This window comes from Macaca nemestrina, chromosome 10 (genome assembly GCF_043159975.1).
Source record: "Macaca nemestrina isolate mMacNem1 chromosome 10, mMacNem.hap1, whole genome shotgun sequence".
Lineage (NCBI taxonomy): Eukaryota > Metazoa > Chordata > Mammalia > Primates > Cercopithecidae > Macaca > Macaca nemestrina.
The window spans coordinates 113,378,150-113,398,662 of NC_092134.1; the positions used below are offsets into that span (position 1 = coordinate 113,378,150).

The 20,513-nt window shown below is 42.0% G+C and overlaps 1 pseudogene; it reads left to right on the top strand.

Moving 5' to 3' along the window:
• Positions 1-18,383: 18,383 nt before the first annotated feature.
• Positions 18,384-18,873, top strand: LOC105492198 (large ribosomal subunit protein eL29-like; annotated as a pseudogene).
• The last annotated feature ends 1,640 nt before the right edge of the window (positions 18,874-20,513 follow it).

Consider the following 20,513-nt stretch of genomic DNA (forward strand, 5'->3'; position numbering starts at 1 on the left):
AAACCCCTTTGGTCATCATATTTTCTCTGAGGGCAGAAAGTGAAAAGAAGATAGTTCTTTGCTCTGGAGAAGACACTGTCTCCTTAGACATTTTCTTGCTATTGAAATGTATTTTAAAAATACTGAGTTTTTATGTTTTGAGATGCACAAAAATATGTTTTTAAAAGTGAGGCTTTCTTTGGATGTGGTGCCCAGATGTATGCCTTCCTTTGAGCTCAATTTGGCTATGAGTACATTTTCCTATCCCTTGGTTAGACCAAGTGATAAAATACTTCATCAGTTAGCTTACTCTTCTATTCTCATGCTATACAGAGGAGAGAGGCCATTGGTACTGAAGTAAAATCATCTGAAAAAAAGCTTTTCTTGGAAGTACTATCTAGACTAGAGAAAGAAATTTTCAGTTTGAATATTCATTTTGAAGATTCAAGTCATCATTCGTAGCTCATCTCTATTAACATTAAAAGCAGTGAGACAACAATGATAATGCCACTTGACCTTTACTGTGAAAAGCTCAAAGTTCTGTATGTCAGGTCTTAGATGGTCTCTCAGGTGTGTTATTGTTTCCAATAACAGATAGAGAAACTGGATTTGCAAAGATATAAAGGGCCCTGAACAAATTCTTTAGTGGAGACAGAAGAAAACAAATTGCTCTCACTATTCAATACTGTGCCTTTTAATATACAGAGTAATTCCCAGCATAAGGTTGTTAAGTGCGACAGCAAACAATGTAATTACCCCTTAGGGAGCATGGATACATAATATAAGCATATTCATTGATTTATGAATGTCACTGAGTACTCAGTACAAGTCAGGTGTTGCTCTAGGCTGAAGGGAGTGAAGTCCCTAATGCCCCAAGGACTTTACACTCTGGCGGGGGAAGACAGAAGACAAATCAAAATGTCCTCCTGCCACGCAATCACACATTCACCTAGACCTTATTATGAAGTTTGGTGTAAGTGAATAACTGGGGGTGACCTGGAGAAGCTAGAATATTTATATTGAGAAGAGAATGGGAATTGAGGTTGGGAGTTGAAAAATGAGTGAAAACTTCAGAAGATATAGTAGTAGTGGATATAAAAAGTGGTGAAGTTAGGGGAGAATGAATTTGTATAACGTTTTGCTGCTTTTCTATGACATGAAAATGAACTTTCTCTTCCACAGTCCCACTTTGAACTGTTTCCAGAGGGACTGAGTAAAGATATGAATTAATTCAAATTGCTTTTTTGGTTGTCTATTGGAGTGTGTTTTCTGTGAGATGGGATCATGACACCTACTGACCCCAGCCTGTCTGGTACAACCTTGTTCTGTCTGTGAAATAATCTCATGCATTACGGTGTTTTCACGTGGAAACATTCTCACTGGAAGCGGAGGAGAAAAGAAAATAGGAACATTTCTCAAGTCGGGGGGGTTGGAGGAATGTCCTGCCAAGGGGTATTCACCAGTGAAGGAGAGGGACCCACTCATTCAGCAGTTACTGGCAAGGACAAGAGAGACTCTGGAGCCCCTTTTTCTCCTCCTACCCGCTTCACTCATTTTCTAGCCTCTGCTCTAATTTGGATCCTTACACTTGGCCCTGCCTGCACAAACCCTGCACCTCAGTCCCTATCTCCTGCCTTTCTTCACATGCTCCAGGACGAGAATTAACCTTTGTCTTCCAAAACACCATCTCTTCTTTTCGTTCCCAAAGGAAACTCCATGCCCTCATGACATCTGAACTACCCCAGAGGGGATCAAACATCTCCAGACTTTTCACTTGGCCAAGAAGGTGATGACACCATAACTAACAGAGGTCCTTTAGGATGAGGAACACGTAAAGGTTTGGGGAATGAATTTTTTATATGTGTGTTGTCTCAGTTTTGCATGGCTATAAAAGAATACTTGAGGCTGGGCAATTTATAAAGAAAAGAGGTTTATTTGGCCCATGGTTCTGCAGGCTCTACAAGAAGCATGATGCTGGCATCTGGTTCTGGTGAGGGCTTTAGGAAGCTTCCAATCATGGCAGAAGGCAAAGGAGGAGCAGATGTGCCACATGACAAGAGAGGGAGCAAAAGAGAGATGGGAAGGGTGTCACAGTCTTTTAAACAACTAGTTCTTGCATGAACTGACTCATTACAGTGAAGACTACACCAAGAACCTCATGAAGGATCCACTCCCCTGACCCACACACCTACACACCTTCCACCAGGCCCCATCTCCCATCTCTCACACTGGGAATCGTTTTGTTTTTTTGTTTGTTTGTTTGTTTGTTTGTTTGAGACAGGGTCTCACTCTGTTGCCCATGCTGGAGTACAGTGGTGCGATCTTAGTGCGCTGCCTCCTCCACCTCTTAAGCTCAGTCAGGCTCAAGCGACCTTGTGCCTCAGCCTCCCCAGTAACTGGGACTACAGGCATGAGCCACCATGCCCCACTAATTTTTGTATTTTTAGTAGAGATGGGGTTTCATCACATTGCCCAGTCTGGTCTCTAACTCCTGAGCTCAAGAGATCTGCCCACCTGGGCCTCCCAAAGTGCTAGGATTATAGGTGTGAGCCATCGTCCTGACCAGGGATCAAATTTTAACATGAGATTTGGAAGGGACAAATATCCAAACCATATCAGTAATTTATAGTCCCTCTAGTACATTCAAGAAGAATTATTCAGTAGGCATTTTCCTTTTTCTCTCATCACACCCTTTGACTGAGGGATGAATTTAAGACAGAACAGTCTGGTCTTAGATATCAGACAAGAATCTAATGGATGAGGAAGACAGCAGCTTCAGCTGACACCCCTTGCCCCTGGCCAAAAGGAGGGAGAGGGTGTAGTTGGGGGAGATAAAAGAATGTGTGACCCCAGCTTCTCTGCTTTACAAAAGAGGTGCTCGCACACAAACATTATCTTCTTGCTGCTTGAAAGTTTATCAATTCAAGATTTATTTATTCAAATATTCCAGAAATGATTAAGGAGAGAGACTGTCATTCTTTCATTCCTCCCTGCAAACTGTTTAATGAATACTTGTTTCCTTCTTTGTTTCATCAAGGTTTTGGAGACGGGGGAACAGAACCACAGAATCATAGATTGGGTTGGGGTCTCCAGGTTTTCAGGTTCAGCAGAAAGGAGGTTGGGCTGAACACTGATTGAAAAGGAAAGGCTGGTGACCACTTTGGTTCTGGTCTCAACTCAGATTTACGATGCCAACATCAGACCAGGCCAGTGATGGGAGATTTGCATCTGAGGCCATCAATCATCTCCAGGTTTTCCAAAGTTTCAGACTCAGTGTTCTCTTGTGCTAAACTCCTTGGTCATCAGCTCTCAGTTAGTCCTGAATGTTGATGAGAAACAATACAAATACCCATGTCTGCTCTTGTTTATCCCAGGAGATGTTTTCAAATTTCGGCTGGTTTATCACGGCACCAAAAAGCATCACGTTCTTTCTCCCATCTTCAGGGTCAAGAATTTGATTCCCAGTTGCTGAGAAAGGTCAGACTTCTCCCAGGAAGAAATATCTCTGTTAAAGAAGTCTGTGTCAGATTATTTCATCTGTTAGCAGCAGAACCAGAAGATAATGAGGCCTACTCGACAGAGATTAGCATTGACAAATGGTACACATTTTTGAACTCATTTCAAAGTACAAACTCCCATTTCATTTCATTTTCTAAGGCTCTGAATCACTTATAGACAATTTAATTGGCTGTATTTGGGATAGAGAATTCCTAAAATGCTGAGTATAATATTTGGATTTAAAGAAAAAGACACCATAATAGAGGCCATTGTTCAAGTAAGTAGAGACAGGTTCATGTATTTCAAACCTTGGATAAAATATAAAGAAGATCATTGAGCTCTAATTTGAAAGAATTCCACCAAAAGACTCAGAAAACAATCCACTGTGAGAATATGAGACAGAATTAAAATATTTATTGGATAATTGTTTGCAAAGAAGCATTTATTTTATATCAAATTTTAACAAGACTGAATTGTCAAACTGTTTAAAATTCCACTGGAAAAATCTGGATTATCACAAAAGTGTTTACCCTTTTATCCTTCCTTGTATATTGGATTACTCATGGAGGACAACGGAAAGAATCTGAGAAATGACGGTTTTAGCAGCAAATCAGACTGCATTTCAGAAACGTTATAGGCTATGTAAACACATGTCACCTTTGGACATGTATTATCATAGCTGCAATATTACTGGTGCAATGTAAGGCACAAAGAAATAAAAAAATTCCAGCACTATCAGCAGACATGATCCTTTAGAAGAAGACAGTACAAGAAAAACATTCTTTCAATATAAGGACCATGCTTGCTTAAGAAGAAAAGAATCGTCTTTATTTTGTTTTGCTAAATACTACCATTAACTGCAGAAGCTGTGATTCATCGCTCATGCAGTAATATATGCCCTTTTAAAGTCATTCTGGAACTATGGCATTATCACCTATGAAGATTTTGCAATCATGTACGCCCTAGATCACTTGCTGAATGTACATTCATGTAAAAGTACGTTTAGAACAAGACTGAATGTTTTTGATATTAAAATCACTTTTGATTATTCGTTCTGATACTAAATGGGCATTTCCATCATTTTTCTTATAATATCTGAGTTCTAGAGGCACAGACAATTTACAATGAAGCAACAGTTCTTGGCTGCCTGAGGATCACTCCGAGGGATTAAAACAACAGATTTCTGGGCTCCAGCCCCAGAGTTTCTGATTCGGTGCTACTAGGGTGGAGCGGAGAGTTCCAGGTGATGGAGATGCTGATTTCCTGGGGAACACACTTCGAGAAACACTGCAATAAAGAAACAGGCAGGGGGAATGCTAAAAGGCCACTTTTGGGGGAAAAAAAAATCTCTGTGTGTCGTCAGGCTAGGCTTGTGCAGAGTGAAAAGACGGCTAAGCTTTTCCCCAGAAGGCCGGCTTCCGTATGGCCTGCCCATCTACATGCAGAAACTTCTGCCTCCTGTTTTCTGTTCTCCCTTTCCTACATCCAGTTCTCAAAAGAGCTCACAGATCTTGCTATCTGAATTTACCCTAAGGTGTAAGTTAATCACAGCAACAATTTCTTGCAGAGACTTTTAACACAGATCAAAACTTTATTCCCAAGAAACGAAATTCAAACAAGGAAAATGCATTTATTTTAAATGGGAAACTTTTTGTTATATTTCCACTCTGTCGACTCATTACACTACGGTGATCTGAACAGCACATCTCTTCATGCTACTTCTTGCTCAAATTCTTCAATGACCTTCTGTATCCTACAGGTACATTTTAAATGTTTAGCGAGGCTCCCAGGCCTTTCGATATATGCCACTGCCTACATGTTCAACCTCATCTACCACTTCTCCCTCTTTCCACTTTAAATACAACAATACGGAGCTATTTCAAGTCATCTGAAAATGTTCTGTTCTCAGGATCAGCTGCGTAATTTTTGGGGACAAATGGAATACGAAAAGCCAAGGCGCGTTGTTCAAAACGTACTAAAGAACTTTAAGACAGCAAGAGCAGAGCATTTGCCCCAGTGCAGAGGCTTCTCTGCATGGGCCCCTGGGTGATGGCAGGCTACAGGCCCATGAAGTGACCCTGTTCTAGAGACAATAACACATAAATCCCCTGGCACCTGTTTTCAGGTGTCACAAAGAAACTGCTCAAATATTTTAATTTCCTTTTTCTCTGAATTACTATCTTTAGATCTGTTGAATTTTAAGTATAGGAATGCACTTGAATTTTGTCACGATGCATTTGTTCTTTTTCCAGGAAAACACTTGCATGACTAGAGCATGCAACATACTACCTTGACCCTGGTGCCACTCCTCAAGCCACTGTCCTACTCTCTCCCGCTTTGGTACCTTTGCAACATACTATTCCCTCCTTCTGAAATGCCATTCACCTGTCTGTCATCTGATAAACTCCCACTCACCATCAGCTGCTCAGCTCAGGCTCTGGCCTTTGCTGTGAGGCCTTTCCCAATACCCCGGGGCAGATCTGGGCACAGGGTGTACATCTGCACTTTGTGATTAATTTATTGGCTCTTAATCTTGTTTGCATGAACAAGAGACTCTAGGTTATTCAAAGGCATCAATAGATCTTTGTATCTTCCATGTCTGGCATGGTGGCCTGGAGGAAGAATTCAAAAGTACTTGTTAAAATAAAAGGACAAGTGGTCAACTTTAACATTTTTTACTTATTTCAAAAGTAGTTTCTTGGAAGAAAAATGTTTCTAAAGCTAAAAGGTAGCTTAAATGTGATTCTATCTTTTGGAATGACTAGGTGGGGTTGTTAATTTACTTCTAGTTTCCACAAAGGGAGGACACTCAGGAGAAAGAACTGACCTTCGTGGTCTTTCAAATCCAATCTATGTCGGTTTGACCCCCGGAGACGTGTTCAGTCCTGCTCAGTAGAGGGTTGTGGCATATGGGACAATTTGAAAATGTCACCAAGAATGCCTCCCTAGACTGGTTGCATATGGGAAATTTTATTCTTATTTCAAATATCAGCAACTATTTGAGGTCTACAGTCAATTTCTTAGAGCTGACGATTGGTCTGTGGTTACTGTAGGTTCTTTGTGCCTCCTCCTCCTTCGTGACTTCTGACTATCCTGACTGTTGCCCTACCGTGGGTGAGTGCAGAAATACCTTACGTGCTGAAATTCAAACCAATAAAGTCTGCTTTTTGAAAATGTATGGTTTGTCTATGCATTTCATGTACCAAGTCATCCCTGGGTGACACATAAAATTAGAGCATTGGCAGAATATCATATTTACTTAGGGGTTTTTTTTTTTTTTTCTCTAAATTGCACATATTGTTCTGAGCACAGTATAAGAGAAAATCTAGGAAACTGTTTAACATTTTAACCTTTTAACATGTGCTTTAGCAGTTGGTGTGTGCCCTGTCCTTGCACACAGTCTAAGGAGTTGTGGCAGCATTTGCTTGTTTCTTTCTGACCAGGCCATGGAGAGAAGAGAGCTCACTGTTACCAGCTTTCTGCCTACGTTGTTGTTCTCAGTCTTTCTTGCTTTACTTTTGTTTCCTCTTCTCTTGAAGCTGGTGGACTTTCATACCCTCAAGACACCTCCAGCCTGGTGGATATTACTAACGAACTGGGAGAAAGGATGTCTAGGCCCGGGCATGAATCTCAAAATGCAAGAAAATCCTCAACAGGTTAGATGCATCGTCAGCAGGTGCTGAAACCTTAATCTCCGATGGAACAGGTAAGTTTATCCACCTGCTCTGAAAGCAAATCCTAGACTGTCCAAACCAAGTGACCCGTTAGGAGGAGCGGGAAGCACATGAGAAAGCTTGGATTGAATCACAAAGTTGACTAGCAAGGCAGCTTTATCCTTCTCTTGGATGTTAATGGTTCGGTTTTAATGTTAACCTGTTTGGGTGGATTTCCTATTGACTCATTCATTCTGAGTTTTGTCAAATGTGCATTCCCAAATGCAAGTTCGATTTGCCTGGATACTTCATTCATTTGGGAGCCTTAAACTTGCTTTCCTAGGCTGGACTCTCAGGGTTGGGAGGGAGTTCGATGGGTTATGCAGTCTGTCGTCATCTGACACCTGAATCTGTCCTACTCATGCCTGGGTCTGCGTCCTCTTTGCCTACACATTCCCAGGGGTGGAAAGTTAACTGCTGTCCAAGGCTGCCTACTTAATCCTTGAGCAGCTCTATTAGAAATATCTTCTTTTCACAAGCCGCACATCAGCGGAGGTCAGCTTGCCCTTTCAGGATTCAAATGGAATTGTTTTGCATTCTCATTCCTTATGTGGTGAGCCATTTAACAACTCTCTCGAACTCTCTGCTAATCTTTGACATGTGGGCAGGTTGTTTATAATGTTCCTGGCCACCTCTGGCTGAGGCCTAATCACGCCATGTATGGGCTTCCTCTCTTTTCTGTGCCTGGTCCCGCTTCTGTGTACCCTGTCACTCCACACTCCACACCGAACATTCCCCGTCTTCCTGTTTGGACGTTCTACTGGAGCCTGTCTCAAACACAAGGCTGTGTGATGTGTGGGATGGATTTTAACAGGAGAATCGAGGCAACTGTTGGAGTTTACAGGACAGCAACCAAACAACCTATGATTACACATTAGACACTTCTATTCTTTAAAGGCTTTCAGCCACCCCATCACCAGGAACCTCTCTCCTTGGCCACTTTTTCTGTAGCTTTGGCCTCTCAGCATGGCACTTGGCCCTGTCTCTTCTAACTCCTCTCCTCTTCTGTCTAGTTTCATGCTTCTATATCAACTTCTAGTTAGCTTCTTCTACATAGAAATTTGATTTTGCCTCTTTATTCTTCTAAACTTTGACCTTTGGCACTCATGCCCCACAGCCTGGGCAGCTTGTCAACACATCTTTCCAAAGATGGCCCATTTCCTGGAAGTCTTGTGCCAGCTGTTACTCTGCCTCCATGTGGTTATCTGAAGCCCAAGTCTGACTCTCTGTAGCTTCTATCCAGTTCATTAAACCTGCCCTCTCTTGGCTGGCCTCTTGCTCTGGAGTCATTGCTATGGTCAGAAAGAACACAGGCTTTGGAATTAGACCTGAATGTGAATCTCAGACCTACTACTCAAAACTGTGTGACACCTATCATGCTACCTTTTGAAGCCATGTTTTTCAGCCATGAAATGGTGATGATTATACCCCCTAAAAGCTTTGTGTGATAATTGGATTAGGTAATGCAGTGTCTGGTATATGGTACACACTCAGAAATGTTTATTTCCTTTTCTTCTTATCCAGCTTCAAACTGCAGCATTGGTGTAGGTGAATCTTCCTCAGACTGACTGGATCCATTTATTTTGACCTCTGCCCCTTACCTACTTGATATCTTGGCTCTCAGGGATTTTTAATCCAGTCTCTGCTTTCATCCCCGTCTTTGGATTTCAATACTCAGCTACTTCCACTCCACGCTCCAGATGCATGGAACTACTCAGTGATCCCAAACTTTCTCATCTCTGGAAGCTTGCCATGATATTTTCCACTTTTTTGCATGGACAACCTCTACTCAGGTCTCACTTAAACACCACCTTCCCATCCAGAAAACCTTCCCTGATTCTCCCAAGACCAAGTTGGGCCTCACTACTGTCTGTTCCCCTAGCACCCTGTGGCTATCCCCACGGCAGCACCCAGCACACTGTTCTGAAATCCCTTGTTACTTGGCTATCCCACAGATTATAAGCTTACAGAGGCAGAGGTAGACCCTTCATCAAGTTTTTATCCCTAGGCTGTGGCATACAGTAGCTTGTCAAGAATGTTGAGAGGTGAAGAAATACACCTGCATTGCTTCCACGTCATGTGGCTTCATAGTCCTGACTCGATAGACAATAAGCATCGCCTTGAATCACTTAAAAGCCATTTTCCTCCCCCGGTCCCATCTGGTCCCCTGGTCACATATACAATATTGTAGGAATATATTTCACAAGTAATAAAGAATTATGGAAGAAAGAGAAAATTCAAGATCTACATTTCACTTAACTTTGATAAAAAGTTACATAATGTAGGTGAGATGCTGGAGTTTAGTAAACAGAGATAAGGAATAATAAACTGCAAAAAAAAAAAAAAAAAGTCTAGCAAATGAGAACCCCAATGTTCTAGGTAAACAGCATTTGACAATTGATAGATAACTGTGGAAGGAGTCGGGGAATGTGTAAGAAGCACATTGTGGAAAAGACAAAGATAATACATAAAGTACTGAACACAGTGGGGATGCAGGGGCATTTACATTCATACATGATCCCTTAACTTCATTGTATTCTATTGTTAACATAACACATACATTACAGGGAAAGAAATTTATCTTTCTGACTCTCCCTCTGTTTGTCCGTATGGTGCTGACTAACTTGGAAATAGCTTCAGAGAAAATGGGCCTTAAGTCATGGCTCACAGTATCTGTGAACTGTCCTGCCTGAGTCGTGCTTAATCCAAGTCCAGAATTTTCCAAGTGGCATTAGGAGTGCTGAGATCACCGTGAAGTGGCGGCCCTCTTACTTTGTGTGAAGATGTAGGGGAACTTGTCAGGGATGACTGAGGGGAATTCTGGTTGCCATATCTCTTTTTTGCCATCTCACAAGTAGCCCCTCAGTATCCCTGAAAAAAAAAAGTAAATCAGAAATGCCTTCATGGCTCTCACAACCCAAATCTCACTAACATGCAATATTTAAAAACGTTAAGTCAACAAACAAAGTAACTTGGAGCATATTCTTTATTTTGGTGCCAAAACCTTTGTTTTAAATATATAACATTCCGAACATGAGCCCTTAAATACTAGTAATGTTGATAGTGGGTAAATGTGATAATTTTTATGATTTATTTATTGACCCACCACATCGATTATTTTAATCTCCACAGGAACCCAGCCTGTGACGTGGGTAGAGTCCCAGGTTGGAGATTAACAAAGAATGCACCCCGGACTTTTGCTCACACATACGAAAACCCAGCCAGGCACATGTTCCAGAAGGCACCCTTTGTTCAGAACTGGGCATTCCTTTGGTGTGGGGAAAGGACTGTATGATTTCACTGGCATTTCCATATCAGAGAGGAATTCTATAAGAAAGCATCATATTTGAGCTATATGAGGGGACCACTCCAGAAGCAATTTTAGACCAGTTGTCTTTTTTGAGGTTTAGATGTTGATTTGCACAAAGGGTACAAAATGAATACCAGGAACAATTAGGAAACAGGTGTGGCTATTATAACAAAAGTCAAAATAATTGTGGCTTAAAAGAAGCAGGCGTTTATTTCTCTCTTGTGCTAGTCTGAACATAATCAGTCTAGAGCTGAGAGGACAGCTCCACAGTCTGGGGACCAGACTCTTCCTGGCCTATTCTGCATCTTCAACACTCAGTTTTCATCTCATGGCTACACTGTCTTTTCTCAACTCTTGCCTCTTGTTCACCTTCCAGCCGGAGGGAAAGGAGAAGGGGAGGGAGAGGGCACAATCCTTCCTTATGGGCATAAACCTCAAGTTGTTTACACCTTTTCTGTTCACATCCAATGAGCTAGCACCTAGTTACATGGCCACATCAATCTGTAAGACAAGCTGGAAGATGTAATCTTTAGCTGGGATACCATGGACCCAGTTAAAACTCAGCACTTATTTAATTAACAAAGCAAGGAAGAAGGCATATTCAAGAATGGCCAACAATTACCCTTAAACTTCCCTGTGACCTTCTGCTAAAATAGTACAGGCAGAATGTCTGACATAAAGTCAAAGTTCAATGCTAATTGTCAACGTTGTTTTAATAAGCAAAAATTTAAGTCAGTCAATTTGGTTTCCTTCTTGATAAAGCGACAAAAGGACAAAAGAAAAATATACCTTCACACAGAGACTTACAATAAGAGTGAGATTATGAACAAGTGATGTTAGGAGATAAAGTGAATTGTCCTCCTGGACCTGCTCAGTTCTGGGTACTGAAGACTTTATCCATTGGCCCAGCCTTGCCCAGTGCCTCAGCTAATCCTAATCAGGATTTCTCTGGCAGGGAGTCTTACAGCTCTATGTTCAGAACCTGACCTATCTTGGGTGAGTCCAAACTGCAGCTCCCTTAACACTCTATTCATTTTTCCAACTCATGCATCCGAGCCTCTGTCCCACTTGTTCCCCTCCTCCACTTGTCCAAATGGACCTTATGATCAAGTCCACTCAAACATTGCACAAGGGAGGTGACACACAACTCTTGCATATGTGACAATTCTGTTATTCTTTATAGCCACCTGTCTTTCATGCTCTGATCTCCTATCAAGTTCAAAGGAAAGAAAGAAAAGAGACAATCAGAAGCTGAGGTGGATGGACACTGTGCCAGAGAGAGATGTGCCAGGATAGAAGCCAAGAAAATCAGAACACATTTATGGCAGTATGATTGTAGTGAGTGGTCACATAACAGTCCTCTGTGAACTTCAGGTCACAATATATGAAAAGTCCTACCACACTGAGGGGGAGGACGAAGGGGAGCAGGAGGCAGGAGGAGGTTGATTCCTACATCATTGCATTCTCAAATGATTCTGACACTCAGTAGGACATCCAAGAAGGATGTACAGTAGTAACCCCTTACCTGTCATCTCACTCCTGTGGTTTCAGTTACCTGTGGTCAACCATGGTCTGAAAATATTAAGTGGAAAATTCCAACATAAACAATTCTTAAGTATTAAACTGTGTGCCCTCCCTCCCCATCTTACCCAGGTTGTGAATCCTCTGTCCAGCGTCTCCATGCTGTCTACCCTCCCTGTCTGTGATTTACTTAGTAGATTTCTTGGTTAACAGATCTGTTGTCATGGTATCAGAGTGCTTGTGTTCAAGGCACCCTTACGTTACTTCGTAATGGCCCCAACCACAAGAATAGTGATTCTGGCAACTTGGATATGCCAAAGAGAAGCCATAAATAGTGTTTACATGAAAAGGAGGAGGCTCTCAACTTAATAAGAAAAAAAGAATTGTATGCTGAGGTTGCTAAAAGATACAGCAGAAACAAACCTATCTGTTAAATTGTGAAGAGGAAAAAAAATGTGTGCTAGTTTTGCTGTTGCCCTTTAAACTACAAAACTATGGGCACAGTGCATGACGAGTGCTTAGTTAGGTTGGAAAAGGTATTAAATTTGTAGGTGGATGTGAATAGAACTGTGATTGGGTTCCTACAACCCGTGCTTTCAGGAACCCACTGGCGGTCTTGGACCATATCCTTCTTGGATAAGGGGGGACTATTGTACCCTCAAAGCAGAGTTTAACATTACTGTTGGGCAAAGTTACTTTCTGACTAAGATATTTCACGGACAACTAGAAAATTTTCAAATTAACCTGTGGGCTGGTCCCACTGTAAGTGGGTAAACAAATAACATTTTACAATAGGTGTTTTCTGGGCTTTCTCTGTCAAAAATGCAGCAGGCAAACCAGGTAGAACAAGAACCAATTATAGGAGAAAGCTCCCAGGGACACTAACAGATGAAACAGGAATATGACTCACACAATATGAGAGTGTCAAGGGATCTCAGTGGTCGCCCAAACACCGTTGAGAAAGATATGGCCCTGTTTAGGCCATCAGGTTCGATAGGGATAGAGCCAAAACTGATAGAGCCTAAGCACCCAGGGCTTCTGGTCCAGTAGGCCTGGTAGGTACTTTCTCACATCAGAGGAATTTATTATTATGAAAAGGAAATACTTCCTGTGATAAATCGTTAATATACTTCTAAAATTGTTTTTTATCAAAAAGGATGAGCTTTGAAATGATGAAACAAATTCTAAGCATATAAATGATCACATCCAACTGTTTGTTGTATAACCACATTCCTAAGGAATTTGCAGAGTGACAAATGACTTCACACAAACATTTGTTTCTGGCTGCACCCTTTCTTAGTGGCTTTAGAGAAAATGTTGATTCAAGAATGCAAAAGAGACTGATGATCTGAAGTGGCTGGGAATGAGAAAAATCTTATATAAATGACTGGATCCGAGAATAAGGTAAATGTTTACGTAACACCCTTTCCAATCTGAGTGAAACAATATGGGCCGCCTAGTCCAGGAAATGCTCCCTTGGAGTGGAGGGCTGCTCTGTTTGACTCTGGACATACTTGCAAGGAAGGGAGAGCAGCAGTCAGGCCTTCCTGATCAGCAATTAAAATGGGCAGGAAATTAGCAAATTAATGTACCCAGCATCTCACATAGTTGGCAGGTGAGAGCTCTGGAAGCAGATCGAGGTGACAAGTGCACTGCACAAGGCATCAGAGGACCTGGGTTCCAGTCCTAGCTCTGTCACCATTGTTCAATTGTGTCACTATGGGCAAGTTACTTAACCTTTCTGGTTGGGCTTCAGTTTCCTTCTCTGTAAACGGAGAGCATTGGACTACATCTTCTCCAGCTCTTGTTTTCCAAGGATCCCTATTCAAATGCCTACAGCAATCATTCCCAGCATAAAGGAATTTTGTGGCCCCCATCCAAAGGACATTTGGCAATGTCACACTGATTGTCACAACAGAGGGGAAGGTGCTACTGGCATCTGGTGAGTATAGACTAGGGATGCTGTTAGACATCCCAAAATACACAGGACAGCCTCTCCACAACATAGAATTATTCAGTCCAAAATGTCAAAAGTATGGAAGTTTGAAAACACTAACTGAAGGGACAATATAATGATGAGCCCATTTCAACCAGTCATTATCATGTTGCCAAACTTTCAGCTTTTTAAGAGAACTTGAATTTTTGAATTTTTATGTAAATATCTCAAATTTAAAGTATAGCAACATGTCAATTTTTTAAATAAAACACGCTAGGGGCCAAATAAAACAGGGCTTCAGGACAAATCCTGTCTGCAGGCTGTCAGTTTGTGGAATCTTATTTAGCCACATACTGTCCAAGTAATTAATGTAGTTTTGCTGAAAGCATGGATTCCTCCATCTGCATCTGGTTATCTGAGCTAGAGCTAAGCGGGTCAAGGTTAATCCACATTGTGCTCACGCACATGTGTGCGATGTAGTGGAAAAAACACTAAATGAAACATCCAGAGATGTTACTGCTTACCATCTGTGTAATCTTGGAGTAGAAGTCATTAAATTCTCTGTGTAACAGGGTCTTCATTTTTAAGGAGGATATCACTATAGTCACTGTCTACTTCTCCAGTTTGTCACAGCATAATAGTATCTTGGAGCAGGAAGGGGCTTTAGAAATCACCCAGTATGCAATTATACCCAGAGAAGTGGTGTGACTTTGCCCACAAGCCCATGGTCAGTTAATAGAAGACCTGGGCTTGAAAGCCAGGTGTCTTGACTCCATGTCCCAAGTTTCCTGAAGAGGGAAGAAGGGGGGTGATGGGGGAGAGTGCCAGATGTGTCTCTCAACACAGGCTATTCCAGATGTGGTCCACCCGCACATGGCCTTCCAGTTGTGCCTGAATAACACCAGATGTGATCCGAGGATTAAATGTGAAGGGATGGGAAAGTGCTCTGGAGCCTGTAAACTGTTAGCCTGTCTCCCAAATGTAAGGATGGTGTTAGTATTAATTTGTCTCCGCTGTATGGCCATAGGCAGCTCTTGGCCAACAGCAGTGTGAGTGCCTGGTACTCGTCATAAGAAGGCCTGAGTCACAGCGTGTGGCTGGCTCAGAACACAGTTTACTCACAGAAAACCAGGCAAAAGCAGATCAGTAACATCACTATGGCTGCTGAAAGGCAGTGTTGTCAGAATGCCATGAAGACGGAAAGTTAAGTTGCCGTTATTAATTAACATGAGATAATGGCATTAAAAGATAAATCTTCAAGGTCAACCAAGGTTTATAGACATCAAAATCTCTGCACTCCTGCCCTGTCTTCTCCAAGCATCTCTTATGCTTTCCTGCCTGAGACTTTTGTTCTCCCTCCATGTGCTGGGGGTCTTACCCCCTTCCCTCTGCTTACCTAAAAGCCTCCGTCTCTCAGGGCAGGACAGGACAGAAGATCTCTCACTGAGCCTTCACCTGAATGAAGTGTGTGCTTGTGCCCACGATTCTACTGCACAGGTGACTTTCCTGTCTTATGCCAGGTCAGGGACCAGCCAGCACATTTTGTCCTGATGCAGGTGCAGCCAACTCCTCTTGTTGGCTTTAAGTTCTCAGAGTTAGTTCCATCTTTGTTTAGCATGTTCATTGTAATTACAGAGGGGGGGACCTCAGTTTTTGTATCAACTTTCAGCATTTTGTTTCTTCCTTAAATATCACAGTTATTTCATGTCAAAACTTCTCCCAAGTCTGTGTGAACATCACTAGTAGTTGTGCTGTCTGTGGCAGACAGTGAGACGGAACATGCTGATGTTGCAGCTGCTGCCATGTACTCGGCTGCTCCAGAAGGTTTTACATTTTTTAATGTAATGATAGAGTTTTCAGTTACTTACAGGATGTCATTATAAATACATATTTGCAATAGAACCAGCTCGATGTGCTTACTTTTCCATTAATAGAACACTCTGCACTTTTTGGAATGCATGTACCAACCTTTCCTTAAAGCTCAGCTGAAACTTTAACTCCCTGTTAGGCTTTCCAACCAATATCTTTCTCCTCTAATTTTCCTTAGTTGCTGTCTGCTCCACTCATTAAGGCCTGTAGACCCTCTCTTACTGTTTCTAACCGTTTATGTGTGCTTATATGCTCCTTGAAGGAAAGAAGATTCACCTACCCTTTCTTCTTCTACCTAATACAAACTACTCACCTCGCAAAACAATCAATAGTTCTTATTTGTATCTACATTGTGTAGCTTAGTGTTCATTGTTGCCGGAGTTTGTGAGGGCTGGGCGCCTAATACACAGTATCTCACCTCCCAGTTAAAGTGATGAACATTTAGAAAAATAAGACAAGGAGGTGAAGAGATAAGAGATGAGCTACTAAAGATGAAGTTGGAAGACACAACTCAGAACGAGGCGGTTGGGTGTCCTCATTGTCCACTGAACTCAGTGGTGGTAGGTGGTACTCGGTGAGAGCTGCCTTCCGCAGATGGGGAGAAGGCTGACCCCACAGAGTGGTGGAGTAAGGATTTTCATGTAGACAGCTCACTCCCAAAGGAAGAGGGATAGAGGTATTAAACTTAATCATATTCATTTCAAATCGACCAATCCGAAAATTAGTCTAGCTGCTTTGAGGCAGAATGGGTGAAGGGACAGAGAGGTCAGGAGCCTTATACTGATAAGTTCCGTCTGCATGGAAGGTCACATGAGAAGTGGGGAAGAACTGCTCCTCCTCAACAATTATTTTTAAATATTTAAAAATCTATCAAGTTTTGAACACACCTCATTCAAACTGAGGTAAATCCCAACACAATCTTCTGAAGTCATCCATCACTCATGAAACAACAAAAAGAAGAGTGATTTTATAACATCATAAAATGCTCATGTTACTAAGGATTTGATATGGTTTGGCTGTGTCCCCACCCAAATCTCATCTTGAATTGTAGCTCCCATAATCCCCACATCATGGGAGGGACCTGGTGGGGGGTAATTGATCATGGGAGTGGATTTTTCCCATGCTGTTCTCATGATAGTGAATAAGTCTCAGGAGAGCTAATGGTTTTACAAAAGGGAGTTCCCCTGCACACACCCTCTTACCTTCTGCCATGTGAGAAGTCCCTTTGCTCTTCCTTCATTTTCCACCATGATTGTGAGGCCTCCCCAGCCGTGTGGAACTGTGAGTCCATTAAATTTCTTTCCTTTATAAATTAACCAGTCCTGGGTATGTCTTTATTAGCAGCATGAGAACGGACTAATACAGGATCAATACACCAATACTTTGTAATCTGTTCACTGGGCTCAATCCTTTCTTTCCTTAAGGCTGCATAAATATGACCTACCTATAATTCACCCCCACCTCTCCAGAGACTGGAGGAACTGCCTAAGTATGAATAAGGCCTGTTCATCTCAGAGAGACTGGCAAGAAGGATGATATCTGTCTAAGGGGTTAATTAGGCCAATTCAGGGAACAAATTCAAACCCATGCCCAGGATTTTTTAGGATAAGGGAGCCACTTAAGTTTATAAGGTAGTAGGCTAATGTTTATAACTTAGTACTTGATACTTTCCTCTTCTTCCTCCTCTTCTTCCTCCTCTTCTTCCTCCTCTTCTTCCTCCTCCTCCTCCTCCTCCTCCTCCTCCTCCTCCTCTTCTTCTTCCTCCTCCTCCTCCTCCTCCTCCTCCTCCTCCTCCTCCTCCTCCTCCTCCTCCTCCTCCTCCTCCTCCTCCTCCTCCTCCTCCTCCTCTTCCTCTTCTTCTTCTTCTTCTTCTTCTTCTTCTTCTTCTTCTTCTTCTTCTTCTTCTTCTTCTTCTTCTTCTTCTTCTTCTTCTTCTTCTTCTTCTTCTTCTTCGAGACTGTGTTTTGCTATGTTGGCCAGGCTGGAGTGCATTCGTGCCATCATAGCTCACTGCAGCCTCAAACTCCGGGGCTCAACTGATCCTCCCGTCTCAGCCTCCTAGGTAACTGGAATCACAGGCATGCACCACTACACCCAGATAATTTTTTATTTTTTGTAGAGACAAGGTCTCCTATATTGCCCAGGATGGTCTCAAACTCCTGAGCTCAAGAGATCCTCCTTCTTCAGCCTCCCAAGGTGCCACCACACTGGCCTCTTATTCCTAATAGTTCCAAGAGTAAGCTTAGAGTTTCAAAAATAATGCTAACAGGATGTGTCCTGTGGTGATAACCTTTGTGGATAAACAGTGAAATTTCCCAATAAGTAGGTGTTGATTTCAAAGAGTGGAGTAATAAAAAAGGGCATTATATCTTGGAAAGAAAAGTAGAACTGGGGGTAGACAGGACTCTGCTTATGAAGCCTTAACTTTGGGGATTTTTTGATTATGGAAATATTAAGTGGATGGTCAACTTTTTTCCCCACAATATATCAGAATTCTCTTTGGTTTTGCCTTGTACTTAAGAATAGTCAGCTATGGGAGCCGTGGCTTATGGTGCAGACATGGCCAAGTCCAAGAACCACACCACACACAACCAGTCCCGAAAATGGCATAGAAATGGCATCAAGAAACCCCAATCACAAAGAAACCCCAATCACAAAGAAACCCCAATCACTAATCTCTAAAGGGAGTGGACCCCAAGTTCCTGAGGAGCATGCACTTTGCCAAGAAGCACAACAAGAAAGGCCTAAAGAAGATGCAGGCTAACAATACCAAGGCCGTGAGTGTACGTGCTGAGGCCATCAAGGCCCTGGTAAAGCCCAAGGAGGTTAAGCCCAAGATCCCAAAGGGTATCTGCCACAAGCTCGATCGACTTGCCTACACTGCCCACCCCAAGCTTAGGAAGCGTGCTCGTGCCCGCATTGCCAAGGGGCTCAGGCTGTGCCCGCCAAAGGCCAAGGATCAAACCAAGGCCCAGCCTGCAGCTCCAGCTTCAGTTCCAGCTCAGGCTCCCAAAGGTGCCCATGGCCCTACAAAGGCTTCAGAGTAGAGATCTCCGTCTGCCAACGTGAGGACAGAAGGACTGATGCGACCCCCCTGGGCTGCCGTCTGCATGGGGCTGGTGTCTTCCTGTGCTATTTGTACAAATAAACCTGAAGCAGGAAAAAAAGAAAGAAAACAAGAATAGTCAGCTACATGTGTATAACTTTGCGAGATGGCAGTAAAGAGGGTAATGGCAGAACCGTCAATGATAGTGAGGCTTATCCCGTGCTCATTCACCACCTCCTTGACCATCTCCTACTCCACAGAAGCCTTTGAAGATGTGACAGTGCCACACCAAGGAAGAGAGGGGGAATCTATGTATCTCAGATGAGTGGTAATTAGTGATGCCTCAGAAACAAACATGAACTAAATTGCATAGGGAAGTGATTCTTAATGGGGAGAGAAATGTGGCCTTTAAGTTATTTATGGAAAAGGCACAACTGTCGTAACAATACAATCATCTATTTCCTTGCACACCATAGAAGGAGCCATTTCATTACATTTGCATATGTTTTATAAACAAACATGGATACTAACCATCAGCCAAGTAAGGGATGCTCAGCGATTCTTTCATCAAAACATATTGTGGAGTTGCTTCCTTTTCCTAATTTGTTTCTATGAATAATCTGTAGAGTTGTGCAACATGCACATGACACATGGAAATCAGAGTTATGACTTTTATGTAGACCACATTGTTTTTTGCCTGTAAATTGCCTCCAAATGGCTTGAAAGAAATATTGCTTTGTAGTTTAATTCAACCAAGAAGGACTACCTGAAAGCATTTACACCTAATATTCAGTAGAGCCTATTTCAGTGATCCTCCATCACGCCATGGAGACAGGCTCTATCAGTTAGGGTTTCTGCCTAAGGAACACTCCCACTCGGGTATAAGAGAGTTTAGAAGTCTTGTGCTGAAAAGGTACAGGAAGAAAATACAAAAGCCAACTGATTGGAAGAAATCTGCAGCATCCTAAAAGTCACTGTAATTAAAACACAGAAGTTTGTAATTATTCTGCAGGAAAACAACATACTAAGAAAGGCACAAAAATACGAATGTGGTTTCCCAAGGCCTTACTACATTAATTCAAATTGACTTGGGCAGATATGAAATCCTCAGATGGGCTGAAAACTAGTTGGAAGGCTTAAAACAAAAGAAAATACAATATAATTAGGTGGAAAGAGCAACCGATTTGGAGTCACTGGAATATGGTCAGTTCTGCCATTGACTAACTGACTGACCTTTGGCAATTCATGGAACTTCTCTGTGACTCAAATTTTAAATTGGAAAACAGGATATTATTACTTAACCTTGGGTTAAAAGAATGTGTGCAAAGGTTATTTTGTTTTCAAAGGCTATTCCCTTCCACACCTCTTTCCTACCTCTGCACAGTGACAGACAACCCCCACCTCACTTCTCCACCAGGAACCTGCTTCATTTTCCTTTTTATATTCGAATTATTACTTATAAGCTTCCTGGTTTACAAATGTTGTTTTTTATGTTTCCTAAAGTCAGCATTCAATATGGTATTTTATTTATTTTTAAACTATAAATAGGCATTTTAAAGATTTAGATGACCTTTTCTATAAAATCATATTTTTTCTCTTTAGTTTTAAATAGTTTTAAATTTTTTAGTTTTTGATTTTTTG